At 43.1% G+C, this 13,050-nt stretch overlaps 1 protein-coding gene and 1 pseudogene across 12 annotated transcripts in view; one reads left to right on the top strand and one right to left on the bottom strand.

Moving 5' to 3' along the window:
* LOC109117559 overlaps positions 1–342 on the bottom strand; it is a 1,191-nt pseudogene extending 849 nt beyond the window's left edge.
* Tiam1 (TIAM Rac1 associated GEF 1) overlaps positions 1–13,050 on the top strand; it is a 401,135-nt gene that overhangs the window by 243,208 nt on the left and 144,877 nt on the right. The window lies entirely within an intron of this gene.

Raw genomic sequence — 13,050 nt, forward strand, 5'->3', positions numbered from 1 at the left:
TTTTTTTTTTTTTTTTTTTTTTTTTTTTTTTTTTTTGAGACAGAGTCTCACTATGTAGTTGAGTCTGACCTGAAATTCACTCTGTAGCCCAGGTTCGTCTCAAACTCACAGTGATCCTCCTGCCTCAGCCTCCCGAGTACTGGGTTCACAGGTGTGCACCACCATGCCCGGCTGAATCTCAGTTCTGTAGTGGCTGTGCATCTTCCCTGCCTTTCAAAGCATCTTTTGGACACACTTCTTTATCAGGCGCTTTATCTTCAGCTGTGTGAAATGTCTTTGCTTTTTCTTGAGGGTTTCTGTCACAAGCAGAACCTTCTTTTTCTTTTCTTTGACACCCACCATGGTTCCAGCCGGAAAAGAGTATCTAATCATTCTCTAGATGAACTCTGCTCTAAAATTCACCACTCAGATTCACCCATACTGCCACTGGGGTGGGGTAGGCATTACCTACTGTGGATCTTAGTTTTGGTGCTCTTTTTTGTTTGTTTGTTTTCTGAGTTAGCAGAATATTACTTCTGCTACTTGGCATGTGCTATCATGAGATTGCTGAGATTTGGTTTTCCTGTCTTCAAAATATGACCTTTTAAATCTAAATATTATAGAATTAATAAATTTGGTAAATCTATACTTTCTCTGTATTTAGTAAATCTGATTTACTTGGAGCCTTTCAGACGGGTTCTTGGACCCGTGAATTATACATTGCCTTTGGCAATTTCTTTCCAAGGTAGTTACATTTTGGTCTCTATATATCTTTATTCATCAATGGTTACCTATGTCTAGAAGTTGAACTATCAGCGACTTTAATTTTGAGTAACAGTGATCTTTTCACAAACACGTAAAAAACTGGAGAATTGGTGCATTATTGTATCAGACTAGGGTGTTGGCGTTGTTACTTCTCCGACTTGAAATTTCTCACCGAAGAGGGGACTGCAGGCTCTCCTGATTGTTGTATGCCTGGTCTTTCCCCTCCATATGACAGATCCTGTTTTCATTGTAATCGATAAGGGATACAAGTCTCTGAATTAAGACACTAATTTCACAGAGCATTTTTCATGCTTGTTTAGGTTGTGGAAGCTTCTAATTGCAGCTCAGCAGCTAATATATGATGATGACTCATCGATATCCGGAGGTAAAGAAAGATCCCGCTGTTTCTTCACCAGCCACTGCGAACCAATCACCTCTGTGGCTCAGGGCGTGGACTGTGGTTTCCCGCCCGTTGGTCCCCTTTACTCTGATTCCCTGTTTAGCAAGGAGGGAGACAGGCTTGGCGCTGTGAAGTGACTCTCCGCTGTCATCTGGGTATCACCGATTCTGTACGGCTCCTGGGCCAGGTTCCTTCTTAGAGGAGTAACTGGCGACTCCCTACTAGGCTTGAGCCTGCCCTTGCCTGGGAACAGCCCCGATTTGAATGCGAGCAAGCTGTGGGTTGTCTTCCACGATTGCTCAAGACTTCTCCATTATCTGCTTCAGATTTCATTTCGAGATTAATAATTAACCCTTAAGGGCTTTTCCCATTGTGTCAAGTTCAAACAGAAAGGAGCTGACGTACTCCCATTATAAAATAAGCATACAAATAAGCATACGTAACAGACACCACAGGCCCTAACAAGAAGGGCATAACAAGAAGGGGCAGTGGATAGGTTTCGTGTTTGCTCCGGAGGCCTGGGCCCAGGTCAGCAGCTAGCGCGGTCTCAGAGCTGCTCTGCTGGGAGAGGGTGGGGGCGTGGGTCCTCGGCCGGCTTCCACCTGAAAACCTTGGCGGTGTTTGCTTTCTTCTCGAAATGCACACAGGGGAGATATATATTCTTGATCGAGTCTCAGAAAGAGACATCAAAGTCTTTTCAAGAATTAAATATACATATCCCATGACAAATTTATTTTTGAACAGCTTGTTGCTTTGTCCCAAAGATTTTGATGTGCACTGTGTTAAAAACAATACAAAGCAAAACAAAACAAGAAACGTATAATTAGAAAATTTGCTTCACGGTTGCTGATTGGTTCCTTTTAATGAGTGGTAGAGCACTTGCCTAGCATGTGCTAAGGCCTTGGATTCAATACCCAGCCCTGCAAGAATTTTTTTTTCTAAAGTTATTTTAATTAGTGGGAAGAAACTGCTAATGAGGTTCATTAAACTCCAAATCTAAGTGCTGTTGCTGTAAAACCTGTATTCTTGTTGGTGCTGCCCCTCCCTCCTCTGATGTATTTATTTAATGCCAAGTGATATATATATTTTTTTTCTTTGACTCGTTTGTACCAGACCTCATGAAAGAGGCTTTGGAACGGGAGATATACTATCATGCTTAAATAACTTTTTGTGTGTGTGTGCTAATGCACACATCCCAGCTCTGAGTTTTTGTCTTCTCTGGCTCTCTCTCACACACACACCGGGTGAGTAAGCAGTACAGGAGCCAAGGATGATCTCTGTCAAGTTCGTCATTGCCTTCCTCGTGGTCTGTGTGGTTCTTTTCTGGTCGATGAAAGAAGATAGAAAATTGGAGTGGGAAGAATATCAGATGAGGGAGGGCAGTGCTGGCGGTGGTATTGATGCTCGTAACTGCCAATTAACCAAACGCTTTGATTACTGATGACTGCAGATAGATGGACTCTGTACGGATGGCAGTGAGCACCTTTTATGAAGGTCGTTTCCCACATTAGTAACCGTGGAGCACTGGCGTTTCCATGGTTAGTTGGTGTTCCACAAAGTAAGCCTTTATGATCAAGAAAGCTTGGAAAAAACACTGAGTTGAATGAAGTGCAACCCATTTCTTGACCTCTGGACTTGGAATTCCCAACTTTGACCACGTCCAAAGTGTCTCGTGGAGCTTCTGTGAACATTCCCAAATTTCTGAAAAACGTAGAAGCTATTCAAGAGGGTGTGGAGTAGTGAAAGGGGCACAGCAAATTTTCAGGGGGTGGATCTGGGTTCTGACGATGACCAGGCCACTCCCCCATCTCTCTGCCAGCGGACACATCTTTTACACAGGAACAACACAATGGTGATGCAGGAACCTTGGTCCAAGGTTGCTGTGATGATTCAATGATCTAATGTCCATAGAAACAATTTTCCAATTATCCAATATGAGTTACTGTTATATTCTATTTTTTTTAATTGCAGGGCAATCATATGCATAACAAAATTTGCCATATTTGCCAATTTTAGGCTCTCAGAGGCCTTAGGTAGATTCACATCATTGGGCAACCATCACTGCTGCCCATCTCCAAACCTTTCTCTTCCTAAACTGGAAGTTTGTTCCCATTAAACAATAGTTACCTGCTCTGCTGCCACCATCAAACACTGTCCCACTGTCTGTCTCAGTTGAGTTTGCTCTTTTGTTTCCAGTTTATTGCATTTAACATAATGCTCCACCCCACCTTCCCCGCTGTTGGGAATTGAACTCAGTGCCTTCATACTGTGCTACATCCCTAGTCCTTTTTACATTTTATTTGGAAACAAGGTCTCACTAGGTCACTAAGTTGCCACCTGTGTTGAGTCGGAGCTTGCAGTCCCCCTGCTGCAGCTCCCAGAAAGCTGAGAATACAGGCGTGTGCCACCACCCCTGCCTTACTTTCTAATTTTACACAATGTGAGATTTTAGTAGAATTTTATGTATTTCCTTAGTTCACCTGCCCTGGCTCCATTCTTTTAAAGCAGCACGGTGTCGGAGGGCATGCATGTCCCTAGTGTTCCTCTAGTTCGATCCACTGTCCCTGAGTCCCACGCCAGGAGTTTAGTGTTGGGGGAACTGCTAGGCTGTGCCTTTGGGAAGGGGTGGCCAAGGTCTGGTTCAGTCTCAGATCGGAACTAGAAAGAACCAGGCTCTCCCTGACAAACGGACACATTTCTTTCTTGAAATAGAAGAGACAGGCATGCATTTTAACACCGACAAATTGATAAATCATCTTGCAGATGATTTATACTCAGGCAGGATTTTTAAAAGAAAACTTCCTTCTTCATCATTTTTGCCTGTCTTAAAATGGTAGCTCTTGATAGAGTGTTCTTTGGAAGAAACCCTTCGTAACTTTAGGATGATGATTATCCATTATAAATTTAGAGAGCTGAAATTTTGAATAAACCTTTTAAATGTATTTTTCAAATAAGTATTCTCCTGTGGACCCTGCTTTTGTAGTAAAATGATTCCAAATGCCTATTGTCAATCCACATAATTAAAAATGCTTTCTTTTCTAAGGATTTTTAAAGTATTTTTAGTTTTTTGGTACCAGGGATCGAACTCGGATCCTTTGTGCTTGTGAGGCAGGTGACAGAACCACTGAGCTAAATCCCAGCTCTAGTATTTTTAGTATTTTATAAGGATTTTTTAGTATTTTAAGTATAGATTAAAGAGGACATCAAGATGATCATTATATTCCTTTTCCAGAGTAATAATAAAATCCAGGTTAAAATAAATATTTTAGTCAGATTGAACTATCATCTTACCGTTTATAGTATTCTTAAAAGATATTTTTTTTTTTTTTGGTCTTTGCTCTGCTATGGGCACATGTGTAATTGCAAAGAGTATTAGCTGTATCAATGTACTCTGGGCAGAAGAATTTCATGAAACTGCATTCTCCCTTCTTACAAAGCCAGGACTCAAGTTTATTGGGTTTCCTGTCACACTTTTTTGGGGCTTATCACGTTCCCCTCTCCCTGCCCTTCCAAATTGAGATTCTTAAAGTAAGGACACCTGAGCTACTTGGCATCCCATGTGGAACCCTGGTCCTGCCGTCCACACAGCATGTGCTCAGTGCGCATGGAGACCAAGTTGGATGGAGCTCAATTGAGATCGAGATCTGGAAGCAGTGATGGAAGGGGTTGTTTTAGATGGAAAGTGATGTCAGGGCCTTATTTACCTTTCTGAGAAACCAAGCTGAGCTGGATGGTACAGCACAGATGGCAGGCTGTTCCTGTGAGTGTGAGGACAGAGCAAGAGAAACAGATCAAAACAGGAGGCTCAGGAGCTGGCACTCTGGTGCCAACATTAGTTCAGTCCCTGTTTCTCTGTGCTGGTGGGAGCGAAGCCACAGCAGCAGCAGAAGGCTGGTGTTATTTTGATCACCAAGCTCTATTTAGTGAATACACTTGATTAATCCCCTCCTTCTTCTGGATGCTATTTTGAATGGAAAAATCACACTGGAGAAATAAATCCCTACATTGATTGTGTGCACAATACGTCCCCTCTTTTACATACCAATCTGGAGCATCCCTTAAAGACCCACATGGTAAAGGTTTGATCCTCAGCCCCCGTTGCTCCTGGGAGGTCGTGGAACTTTCAAAGGTGGAGCCTGGTGGAAGGTTTTCTGATCGACTCAGGCACCCACTTCAAGGAGGTACTGGGACCCTCACCTCTTACCCTCTTCTGCTCCCTGCACATGAAGTGCGAGGAGTTTTGCTCTATTGTGAGCTTGTTCCATGCTGTACAGATCCAAAAGCAAAAGTAACAATCACCCAAGGACTGCAACCCCTATAACTGTGACCCAAAATAAACGTTTCCTCTTTATAAACTGATTGCCTCAGGTATTTCTTATACTAACAGAATGCCGACTAACACAACAGCCATACCCAAAGCTCCCTTTTCTGTGAAGTGACTATTTTAAAGCACTTACTAGGCGCTGAATTTTATTGAGAAAGAATTTGAAGCCATAGAGAAATTAAGTGATTTGCACCAAGTTCACATGGTATCCTGGCACTCAGAAAGGAGTACCAATTTCCAACTCACTGTGTGTGTTCTTTGATTTGACCTTTGAAACTCAACCTCTCAGCCCCATCCCGAAGCAGCATTAGAAAGGATTGCTAAGCCTAGATTCTCAGCCTGTTTTCTCTCTAGGTGGGTATTTTCAGACTAAGGGGTATACTTAGGTCTTGGAGGAGACGAGTACCTTCTCGGGATTGGCTCGGTTTAAATGTGGATGTGTCAGTTCTAACTAGCTGGGAGGAAATGCTTTCCCAGCATGATGCATTAGTCATGAGCAGGGTGTAGGAGGGTGTTGAACAATCATTCCGACCCTCCTTCCCACTGCTGGGCTTTCAAGCTGAACTTGAAGCCCAGCTGCGTTGGAATTGGGGACTTGCTGGGACACCCCCACCCTGATCCCGCTGTGTGCTTGAAGTCTTGCATCAGAGGTAGGAGAGTGGTGCTTTCAAGGCTGAAGCAGAAATAATCACCAACAGGCAAGCTTGTGTACCCTGGGCCTCCATGGTTTACATGTGTGTCACAGGCAAGGTTGGGAGAGGTGTTAAAGAACCGGAAGCTGAGAGAGAAGGGACTGCATTGTCTATAAGTGTTCATGTTTCCCAGAGTACAGATATATTCTCACGTTGTTTTCGATGTTGAAGTAATAAAATCCCAACTCTTGATGATGTTGGCTACAAGAGATAGAAGCTTTGACGGATGCAATTGTCTAGCAAGATATGACAAGTATGGTATCAGGGAAGCCATGCCACTCTCCCGGCTGCCTCCCCCTTGGGAATGGAAATCAGGTGGATCTGTGGGCCAGTAGAGAGAGCTTGCTTTGGGGAAAGGAATTTCACTCTTTCTTCCTTTGGCTAATATTGATGGTATTACTTAGGTACTGGAGAAAAAAATTTGTTGGAGAGGGTGATGGTTCATTTTATCTGTAAACTTGTCTGGTTGTTTACCAACTACAGTAGTTATCTCCCATCCATGGGGGTGATCATATGGGAAGATACGTGGCATTGGACACTATAAGCTGTGTAATAAATAAGTAATAAGCGGTGGTCCATTCCCTCATGGAACTTGTAATCCTACTAGAGGACCTGGGTCAAGACAGATATTCAAATGATTGATAACTCTGGGGATTCAGAGGAGAAAAAAATAATTCATGAAAAATCAGAGCTTTGCAAAGTTTTCCAATTAAACATCCCAGCATAAAAAGAGAAAGAATTTCTAACCACTCCATATACTGTTTTGTTGGAGGGGTGAGGGTGGTTATTTCATGTTTAAATGTCATGCAGATTTAAAAATCTTGTTCCAGTATCAGTGCACCCCCCCTTTCCTGCTCTCTCTGACTCTCTAGGTAAAGTTTTGAGTAGCCCTTCAGAAAGACACTCCTTTATTCCCATAGGTCTCGCCTCTGCTGTGCATTGTGGGAATGTTCGTGCCTTTGTTCGAGGGTCTCCAAGCCCCAGGCCATGGGCTGGTACTGGTCTGTGGCTGTTTGGGAACTGGCCCACACCGTAGCAAATGTGGGAGGAACAAGTGAAGCTTTATCTGTATTTAGGGCTGCCACCCGTCATCACTCAAAGTAGCACCCGGGTTCTGCTTCCTGTCAGTCAGGTAGCAGCTGAAGATTCTCAGAGGAGCAGGCACCCTAGTGTGAGCTGTGCTTGCAAGTGATCTAGGTTGGGAGCTCCTTAGAATCATCTAAAAGCACCCCACTGATCCCCACTCCCCATCGCTGGGAAAATTCTCTTTCCTGGAACCAATGCTAGGAGCCAAAATGGTTGGGACCACTGCCTTAGTGGAGCAGGGATTAGAGCGGTGGCATTTTAGACAGTCATTAAGTGTAACTTGTATATATTCATTTGTTCGGTTTGCAGAGGGTGGTTGGGCAGGAGAGGGGAATACTATTGATGGGGATTAAAGCAAGGAGACCTGGATTAACATAGGGATAGAAGGGATGGGTGGGTAAGTTATAGAAGATACTTCAGTGACTTTGGGGGAGAGAAGAAAGAAAGAAGTACATCCTCATGGAGCCCATCTAAATACAGTACCAAGAAACTGAGTCTTCGCATACACTGTCTCACTTAACCCCCAGCAGAAACCTGTAGTCAGGTTTCCTGTTTTGTGGATGGCGAGTGAGGTGTGTGTCTGGATGAAGATCACAGATTGATTAAATGGCCTACTACCAGGGCTGTCTGAATGAAGCCAAAGTCTGTTTTGTGTGTACAAATCACATATCACCATCCGGGGCAGAATCATAAGGGTTTTTTGACCGTAAGTGGGAAATCAGAACTATGGAGTTGTCCAGCTGGAGTTTGGAAGGAGGATTTTGTGTTGAAGACTGAGATTTAGGTAGCTGAGCATCTGGGAGGAATGAGATGAGCATGCAGAGGAGAAAAAGGCTGTGCAGTGGAGGGCCTTGGGCAGATCCTATAGTTGGGGTGAGAGCATTATCAGAGGAAAAGCACAGAAGCTAAGAGAAGGGGGTAGTTTTTGGAAGGGGTACAAATCAGTAGGATCAGATGCCAACGGGAGGCCATGGCCATGTGAACCTAATGAGAATGCTTCCATCTGGGTTGGAAGCTGGCCAGAGACAAAATTTTTTTCTGGAAGCTAAAATACCCTACTCTCCATATTTTATGAAGATCAATAATTTTAACAACATTTCTTTCTTTGAAAATTCCTTTAAAATTTTTTTTTCATTGCTTGTTATGGTTAGCCTTCTGTTTTCCCAACTATACATTGGAAATCTCTTAGCTACTTTTCCTGACTGTGTTTAAGATTAGTCACGCTATAAAATGCAGTTACGGTTGGAAACTTATTTTCTACTTACGGCACATTGCCAATCATGCATTGTGTGGTGGGTAAGGATGAGTCCTTTGTCTATTTTCTTTTCCTGCATGTGGCCTTGTTTTATTAACTACTGGAGAAAGGGATATTTATTACTATCTGTGCTGCAAAAACACAATTTAATGGTCCCCAGTGAGAGCTGAGTCTATCAGCGGAGGATTTCAGAGCAGCCTGAGGTTTTCAGCGGGTGCCTCCTGAAAAAGGCAGTGTTGCCTGCCGGAGATCTGAGGAGCCATGAGACCTTATGTTGCTTCATAATATGGGTGAAATACAGCTTTAAAAAATAGACCATGTGGATGAGGAACTGAGAATTTTTCATTTCAAACAAAATACAAACCAGTATTAGCAACAGATTTGGCGATAATTTTTACCATCATGACCTGTTATTTACTCCTGGAGTGGTCTTTGCAGTGAGCAAACCCAACTTGAGTTTTTCACAGCCTCCTTCCCTTATTTTTTCTTGTCTGTCAGATCAATCCTCTTGTGTCCTAGAGCAGTGGTTATCCTGTTTGGATTCATGTGTGAGATGATTTAAATCAAAGGCATGGGAAGAGAATTTCAGAATTTATATTTCTTTTTTCCTTTGTCATGTCAAGTTCTGCGGACTTCTACTTGGTTCAGATAAGTTATGTTCTTGAACATAACACAGAAATATGAAATGTACGTAATTTATCGCAATAGTAGTTGATACATGTCATTTATTAATTAAACCAAGAAGCAACTATACTGCCTAGGGTGGGCATGGTTAGGAGTGTTTTATTAATAAATTTGTGCATAAAGCCCTTTGCGTAATAGTGCCCTGGACAGGAGTATACCTGCTGCTTCGAATGAGTCTTGCCTAGTATCTGTTTTACTGGGTTTGTGTGTGGTCCATAGATCTTACTTGGCAGGGAATGTCAAGCTTTTTAAGCCAGTTGCTGTCATACAAGAAACAGATTTGCTTTGTGATTTTATGTATTGGCTTTTCTGTAGTGGGACTTTGATGTATCACTGTTTCAAACATTCCAGCAACTACCCAGGAACGGCCTGTATAGTAAAAGAGACTGGTTATCCTCCCTGACTTGAGGAATGACCATTTGTGTTCATTTGGTGCCCCCCTCCCCTGCTTTAAAAAAGTCCAGCTCGCAATTACCTCATGTGCCTTTTATTCTCTCCGGATTTGCAGTTTGGCTGGGATGAGTGTTAGTCATCGTTCAGTCAAAAAGATCTTGCACCAGATTTTAAAGTGAGACCTGGTTGCCCTTTGTTTTTTTTTCTTTTCTGGGGTTCAACTTTGCCTTTCGTTTGCTGAAAAGGAAATTCCAGCAGAGAAAAATCTCAGGATACTTACTGTTGTGATGTTTATGGGTTCTTTTTTTTTTTTGGTACTGGGGATCAAAGTCAGGTCCTTGTGCTTGCAAGGCAGGCGTGGGAACCACTCAGCTAAATCCCCAGCCCCTGTTTATGGGTTCTGGTGGGTGCAAGTCAGAGAAATACGGGTTTGTTTTCAGGCACAGAAAGCATAGAAACTTCCAGAGCATTCTCTTAATTGCAAAGAGCATCGATAGGAAAGTTGGACGGAGTCACTTGGGACCCCATGTTCAGTCCTTTTCTTTCTTGGCCACCTGTCTCTGCACTCCCGTGCCTGATGCTCTTCTGTCCCACCTCTGCTGCCTACTGACATAACCTGAGACTCACTTGAGATCTGCACAGCTACTGACTTCTCATTTTCCTCTCCTATAGAAAAGTTAAGTGACTGGCATGAAATGCTACATTTGTTCGAAGTGACCCTTAGGTGTGCTCACTTATGCATCCCAGAGGCATCTCACTATGATTTGTGCAGCTTTGGAACATGTGTGCAGTGGAAAACCTTATTTAAACAAGACGACCAAGCCCAAGGAGGAAGTAGGAAGTTTGGTGGGTGTCCTGCATGCCCAGACAGTTTTGGAGGCTGAACTCAAATCTGATTTACTGTCTTAACTTTGCAGTTCCAAGCTGGAGACATAACATTTTATTTTTCTATTAAGTTATGGCTGCTGTTGGATGCATTTTGTTGTGACAGGTGTTGGTTTGGTCGGTAAAAGACGTGGTTGAGCTAATGTCTTAAACTCCTGGCCTCTCACAGGTTATGAGAGGGGTGTTTTGTTCTTCTTTTTGTTTTGTTTATTTTGTATTTGGCTGTTCAATTATACAGTGGAAATGGCTACTACTTTTTGGGAGGTGCTATGGGCTTGGTGTTGAGTTCCTGCAGAGTTTTTATGTTGGAACCTGCTCAATAAGGTGATGTTAGGAGCTGGTGAGATAACGCTCCTATAGAAGAGGCCTAGAGGAGCCTGGTGCGCCTTGCGCCGTCCGGAAGCCACCCTCTGAGGAAATGGCCTTCCCAGGACCCTGAATGCATCCATACACTGACCACAGACGTCTTAGTCTCCAGGTCTTTGAGCAGCACGTGCCTGATGTCTACAGATTACTTAGTCTAAGATGTTTGGTTATAGCAGCCCACACCAAGTAGGAGGCTAAGTTTTATTCTTCTTAAAAAGGAAAAGCATTTCTAATAGACTAAATACTGGTTACCACTGAGGTTTTATTTATGGTACAGCAACAGCATGATTCAAATGTTGCTCACAGTTTTGGGAGAGAAAAATAAAAATTTAAAAATTATGAAATGCTGAAAAAATAGGAACCCCTTTTCATTACTTTGAAATGTGTTTTCTTTAAAAACAAAATATTCTGACCATCCAACATCCCAGAATAGCAACTATTTCTAAGGGAGGATGTTTGTGGAAGCAGAGTGCCACAGTGTAACTTCTGAACAAAATTGTGTGTGTGTGTGTGTGTGTGTGTGTGTGTGTGTGTGTGTGTGTATGCAAGGCTCAAGGCAGAGAAAAGGGTGTCAGAGTACTTTGTATTGTTAATTTTCTTCAGAGTAACTATAGAACTTGAAACAAACAGTTTTCCTTTTAATTTTAGCTGTGTCCCAACCCTGCTTCCTTTATTTGAGGCCACTTGTGGGGTGGACCATAAGCATCCAGTAATATCATAATTCTGACTCTCAAGGGTAATGATCTGCAGAATCTGTTAAACACCAGAGTAGAAGGTGCTGTCATCACCTGATTTTTCATTTCCCAAATGAGAAACCTCAGAGAAGTCTTGGCCTCCTGCTCCCCTCTCCTTCCCTCCTCTCAATGCATCTGTGGCCACCCAGTCCTGTTACCCCACTGTTAAGCAGGTCTCCCTAAGTCAGCGCACTCTGCATCCCGTTTGGGACCCCTCGTGGCATGCTAGACTGATTGCGACTGTGCTCCAGCATCTTTTCCAAGCTACCCAGTTGGGGAGAACTGTGTTTGATCTTGTAACCCCCATAATAAAACCCAACCCATATTCCCCTCTCACACAACAGCACACAAGCATCCTTTGTGTAGCATCCGTAGCCCCGCCCCATCCATTTAGTCGCTCCTCCTCCACCCTTCTCCGAGAGGTCGATTCTCTGTAGTATTGGGCAGATGATACTTTTACTCTTCAAAGGCTTTATTTTTTTCCTGCTCTTTCCCTGGAGTTTGTTGTTGTTATCGTTTGGCGACTTTCCTCTTTTGTACAAACTTCCTCCCGTCCTTATTCGTTTTCTTCCATCCTCATAAGCTGGGCCAAATCTTGTTAGCTCTGAAGGGCCAGGGTCAATTGACAGTTTCTCCCTGCAGAAGTGGCCTCTTTCTTCTCCCCATGAATAGTGCCAGACGAAGTACAGAGCAGCTAGGTGTCTGCCATCCCTCCCCAGGCTGTAGGCGTCACACGGAGATGGTCTGGTTCCTCATCTCAGACACAGAACAGGCACTCGGAGTGTTGGTTGACAAGAAATAGAGCATGTTGGTTGAGTTGCACCGAATGGGCGATAATCACTACAATTCTCACATAGATACTCTGCTTTACTCAAAACACCTCACAAGCAAAGGTTAGATGGTATAAGTATAGCTTAAGTTACCCAGGCTGGACTCAGACTTGCAATCTTCCTGCCTCACCTCCTAGGGTCCTGGGATTACAGAAGTGCACCACCACACATGCTAGAAATCTATTTTTATGTACTCGATTTCACACGATGATGTCATTTGTAAGATGCATCACTATTTTACGTCCCACTAGAAAGGAAAGAAGATGCTACTGACTAAACCAGCACACAACTTGGGACTTTTTGGAAAAGTCTTGCATTTGGAAGTGGGAAGAAAGTAAAGGAGTTGGGGCTAGGCACTTAGGGAGGAACCCAGGAGTCTAGGCCCTTTGGTTTTCGTGACAGAGCCTTTTGTTTACTATATCTTTTTAAATTTTTTTGGTACCAGGTATTTAACTTGGGTCCCTATAGTTCTTTTCTTTAAAAAGGTGGAGACTGAGAGGTAAAGAACTACCCTCCTCCATTTAAAAAATCCTTGGAGGGCTGGGGATTTAGCTCAGTGGTTCTGCCACCTGCCTCGCAAGCACAAGGACCTGAGTTCAATCCCTGGTACAAAAAAAAAAAAAAAAAAAAAAAAAAAAAAAAAAAAAAAAAAAAAAA

This window comes from Fukomys damarensis, unplaced genomic scaffold (assembly GCF_012274545.1).
Source record: "Fukomys damarensis isolate Sample0158 unplaced genomic scaffold, DMR_v1.0_HiC HiC_scaffold_24, whole genome shotgun sequence".
NCBI classification, from domain to species: Eukaryota; Metazoa; Chordata; class Mammalia; order Rodentia; family Bathyergidae; genus Fukomys; species Fukomys damarensis.